This window comes from Pteropus vampyrus, unplaced genomic scaffold (assembly GCF_000151845.1).
Source record: "Pteropus vampyrus isolate Shadow unplaced genomic scaffold, Pvam_2.0 Scaffold141, whole genome shotgun sequence".
NCBI lineage: Eukaryota > Metazoa > Chordata > Mammalia > Chiroptera > Pteropodidae > Pteropus > Pteropus vampyrus.
Genome location: NW_011888922.1, coordinates 3,421,397 through 3,426,931, shown reverse-complemented (window position 1 = coordinate 3,426,931; position 5,535 = coordinate 3,421,397).

Genomic DNA, 5,535 nt, shown 5'->3' with positions numbered 1-5,535 from the left:
TATACTATCCTAAAATGACAATACATAATTTTTCTAAAAAACTATGGCAACCCCTAATTTTAGACAAAATATGTTCTGTAGACCTCTTTCCAAAACGAATTGACATTCAGATTTAAACCTTAACTGCTCACCTCCTATGCCCAGGCAATGTATAGGCCATTTTAAAAAATAAATTGATGCTTAGAGAAACTAAGTGATTTGTCTGGAATAACAAAGCCAGTATGTGGCAGAACAGAAATGTGAACATCAGTCTCAAGGTCCACATGACAAACTTCTTTTTTTGGTAGTATTCATTCTGAAGTGACATTCTGCATTTTCTCAATTCTAAGATGCACTTTTTCCCCATAATTTAATGGTTTTGAGATGCAACTTAAAACCCATGTATGCTTAGAGTAGAAATATTTTTTATTCTTACTAATGCTGATATTTAATTAAAAGTAGGTCTCATAACAGCCTCTTAGAATTGAGAATTGAGAATTGAGCGCTGGAGCTGATGGAGTCAGATGGGAAGAAAACAGAGCAGAAGCCCTCCCTGTTCTGGAAGGAGGCCTGTCCCTCTGGCCCAGCAGTCCACCCAAACCCTGCGCCCTTCCATGCTGATTCCTACTCAACCTTTATGACCTAGCTCATACCACTCTCCTCCAAGAAAGTCTTTCTGGGTCCTTTGTCATGAAAGCTCATCCTTTTCTAATTTCATCTAGAAGCTCTTTTCTATCAGAGCATGTCAGTGACATGATAAAGTATATAGCTGACTAAACACTTCCACCCTGATCATGGGCGGTATTAGCATCCTTGCTTTACAAACAAGAAGACTGAGGCACAGAGAGGGGCAGCAGCTTGCTTAACCCCTTTCTCAAGGACAGGGAAGTGAGTCTCCAGGTTCTTCACACCAGTACTTCATGCTCGTTCTGAGTTAACTATACCCATAACCTTGGAGAAAGTGGCATCCCAAGCTGTGCTGAAGTTCGTCCATGGTTGCACGATGAACACTGTGACAGCTGAGCTCAGAGAGGTAAACTGGTTCACCCAAAGCCCCACAATTCCCACATGGCAGCACTCAGATGGGTGTCTCCTCATACCAAACCTCTGCTTTTACCCTACTCCTTCCTGCTGGCCTAAGCCTGTCCCCTTTCCAATGCTTTCAGGTCCTGGCCAGGCCTGCTCTACTCTTACCATCAGTAAAGGGAAAGCAGCCTCTTCCAGACTTTCCCAAGAAAATGAGCACCCACATGACTGCTCTCATTGATGTCACAGGGATTGCAGTCTGGCCCCTCCAGCATAACCCATCAATGTTCTAGCTCTTCTAGAGCTGGACTCAAATCCCTCATCTAGCATGTGACATGCACAAGACCCTGCCCCAAGAATCAGACTCCAAACTAGAGAGCCACAGAGCTGGAGGAAAGGAGATATAAAGTTGAGTCTCAATGGTGGTGCTGCATTTTGGCAAGTCAGTTGGGGATACCACTACCACTCTCACAGGCTGTTATGAAGACTGAAATGACCTGTCTGTGAAGACCTTCGGTGCAGTTTCAAGTGTTGTGGCCGGTTTGAGGCTGGCTGTGCAGTGAGTGCAAAGACACAGGCTCTGACTTTAGATATGGACATAGACATAGACCATGGGCAAATAATTTCTCCGAAACTCAGTTCTCTCATGGAAATAATATATTGACCTCATCAAAATGTGAGTCTTAAGTGAGATTACACACATAAAGCAAGTCACACAGCACCTGGCATACAAGAGGCACTCAATAAATATTAAATTCCCTCTCACATATAAGCTTCATTTTATGAAGCATAGCAGAAATCAGTATGTTAATTCTATTATTTAAGCACACTGATAAATCTCATGCTATGGTAGGGACTTTAACTCAAATGAGCACTGCGATCACTAATGATTTTAAAGTACCAGCGGCTACCTTTGTGTTCAGTCATCTATCTCCAGGGAGATTGCAAAGCGGGAAAAGGAATTGTAGTCCAGAGGAAAATGCCACTATATAACGGAAGTAATTTAAAAGTGCACATCCTTATCTCCATACTCTTTCAGGTCTGCTCTCTTTTTCTATAAAAAGGCTGGAGCCGAGACACAAGCAGATTCTGAAGAGGGCAATGAAAATTATATGGGTTGTGGTTTGAGAAGGGAAGAGAAGAAACAAGGCAGAAATTACTTGGAAAGGAAGAGGTAAGACGGGTGATTAAAAAAAAAAAAAAAAGGAGGGTATTCTGTAGCCTGGGAGGGTGGCGAGTAACATGCCAAGGTCATTACTATGGCAGGACTTGAGGGGGCGGGGGGCAAACGGATCATGTCTCAAGACTTGGAACACTTTGGAAGGCTATACAAATCACAGATGTCATTAATTATGATTAATGGTGACCAGTGTGGTTTTTTTTTTTTTTTTAGTTCAACTATGTTCTCTCATTTTCTAAACATGCCTAGAAACTTCAGCTAGACTTTGCCATATACATCTCACCTGTGAAAGGTTCCCCATCTATGGCCAGTTCACACAGGCAAGAGGTCTGGGCTCAGCCTCTCTTGGAGCAACCCCCTGACCAGAGGGTGATGGCCAACTTCTGAAAAGGAATCTCAAGGGTTTTCATGGGTTGGCCCCTGCCTTTCCATCCTCATCTCGTTATTTTCCCCTACTCTTAATCCTCCAGCCACTCTCAACTTCCCATTATCTTAGAACACATTTGTCCATTTGTTCCACAAATACAGAGCACCTATTACATTCCAGACACTGTTAAAGGTAGTGGTATACAACCACAGTGAACAAGACAAGGTCCTAGCCCCTGCAGAACTTATATACTAGTGTAGGAAGACAAGTCATTTCTAGTAAAGGTAGTAAAAGGCTGGTTTTGAAAGGGTAATCAGAAAAGCTTTGCTGTGGACATAATATTTAAGCAAAGATCTGAATGATACCAAAATTGAGCTAGGAATACCTGGGTTAACAACTTTTAAGGCACAGAAGTATAAAGGTTTTAAATAAGCTTCTCTGAATGAGCTTGCTGAGTGGGAGAAGCTGAAAGACCTTAATAGCTGGGCAGAGTGAACAAGAATCTGACTAGGAGATGAGGCAAGAGGGTGATATGGACCAGATCACACAGGGCCTTAGAGCCATCGCTGGAGCTTGAAATCTGATCTAAGACCACTGGAGGGGTCTGAGAAGAGGAGGTCCATGATCACACTGCCTGTTAGGTGGGAAATAAACTTGGAGGGAAAGATAAAATGGCAGATGATAGTGACTTGAACTAAGGTGGTAACTGCAGAAGTGGTGAGAAGTAACTGAGGGCAAGAGATGAGGACACAATGGTGATATTTATAACTCCTCATACTCCCACTACTTAGAGGCAAACATTAGTATTTTGCTATACATTCTCCTGTCTTTTCATACACATTATTAAAAAGGTGTGTATTTCCCCTCTGAGGAGCAGCCTGGTCTCCTGGAATCAATTGGTCAGGGGTTGAATCCTACTCCATTGCTGAATGGCCTTGGACAAGTCACTTTCGGATCCATAAAATGAGGAGAGTAACACCTATTGCATCAGGTTATTATAAGCCTAAATAACATGATTCATACAAAGTACCTAATATGATGCTTGGTATATAGTAAGTGCTCAATATATAGTAACTGCTATTAATAAGTTCAAATCCCACAAGATACAATTATAAGCTTTCAGCATCTCATTTTTTAAGAAAAAGGCTTTGCAAATCCACAACCTAACCACATATACTCTTCCAAAGAAAAATAATCACATTAAGACTAGGAATTTTCCAAATAAGATGTAAGCAATACCAAATATTTTTAAAACCAAAATGTTACGCTAACTTAAAACAGAAATGTGCCCAGAACTAACCCCAGACCCTGGCCTGTTTAATAAATCTCTCTCCTATAAAGCTGACATACTTATGGGATTACCATTTACATTAATAACAGTTTTAAGGGTGAACACTCCTCACTTGCCAAGAAATGATTCTTTCAGGCTTTCCATCTTCAGTTATGTCTGTATGGTGTGACAGCACAGCACTGTTGAGATACTTCTGTTCTCCCTTGGCCTCTGCCACCAAGGAGTGGCATGATCCTGAGCAAGCTATCCTGTCTAGTTCTCTAAAATGAGAGGTTTTCTGTATAACTTTATTGCTCTAAAACTGTACTAGCATGCAGGTTTTAGTTTATTATGTGTAATACTAGTTTGGGAAAAAGTATTACATCTTTAGCAGGTATCTTGAAAACCTTAATATAGTAATGATCATCTGTTGTTTTTGAGGGAATTAATCATATTGTATAGATATATTACTAATGCTAAGATAACAAGTCACATTTTCATTGGAAAGGAAGTGAGACTAACTTTAAAACATTTGGGGTTACAAAATCCCATGGTACAGACCATTTTTAAAGGTGGACCTTGTATCAAGTGTCCATTTCTCAGCAGCTTCAAACCTATCCCACTGGACCTCTGATCGCTGGGACGATCAATTATATGATTACCCCACCTTTAGCCCTCTTATTGGCAATGTTGGTGGTGAATCTAGCCTAGTTTCATACACCACTATCATTCATCAGTTAAATGTGGTAGTATATGTGAAACAAATATTGCTTTTTTTTCAGTTCAAATATTGCTTTTGTAGGTTTCTGCAAAGGCTGCTGCCTACCCTTTGACATCCTATATTCTTCAAACTGGAAGACATGTAAGAGTCACACAGGTTCTCACAGGGCTTACATCTAATGGAAGAACCAGGCAAACCCAGGAGCATATGTAAGAGCTAGTTGACTCAGATTTCAGAGACTGGGAAGCCCCTGGAGAAAGTGACGTCTAAGCTGGAGTCTGAAGGGTGAAGAACTAGGGTGTATGGGTGATGACCGGATACGAGAACATGTCACACTTTGCAATTCTAAATTTAGCTAGGACACCACCTCCTCTAGTCAGGCTGTTTCCTCCATGTTCCCTTCACATCATGGGTTTCCTCTAGCTAGGATGACCATAAGTCCTGGTTAATTTGTTGTTCTGGCCTAACTATTCATAGTGCCTCCTTACATTCTCAGAAGTGTTCTGGTTAGGACGATCAATTTTATGTTTACCCTATCTTTATCACTGCCCTTGGTTTATCCCGGCTTGCATGTCTAGCTCCTCCATGTGACTCAGTTCACTAAGGGTACAGGCCCAATCTTACATACCTTTGCATCCATGGCATGGGCTTCATCTCATCTCATTCATCTGTTTATCTATGACACCTAGCCTCGTGCCTGAGGCTAAATTTCAATTGAGCACCAGAGGTGTTCAATACAGTATTTGAAATTAGAATGAAGAGCAAATATGAAACAAGAAATTATACCTGCAAATCCTTACATGATGTTAGAATCATGGTTCCATCTTCCACTAGTTGTGTGACCTTCTTCAAATTTTCAGGTTTTAACTTAACAAACGGGAATAATAGTACCTTTTTCATAGAGTGGAGAATTTTAAATGAGAGAATCCAGGTCAAGTGCTTTAGCATAGCAGCTGGCATATACTGAGCAGTCGGTCAGCAGCGACTGCTCC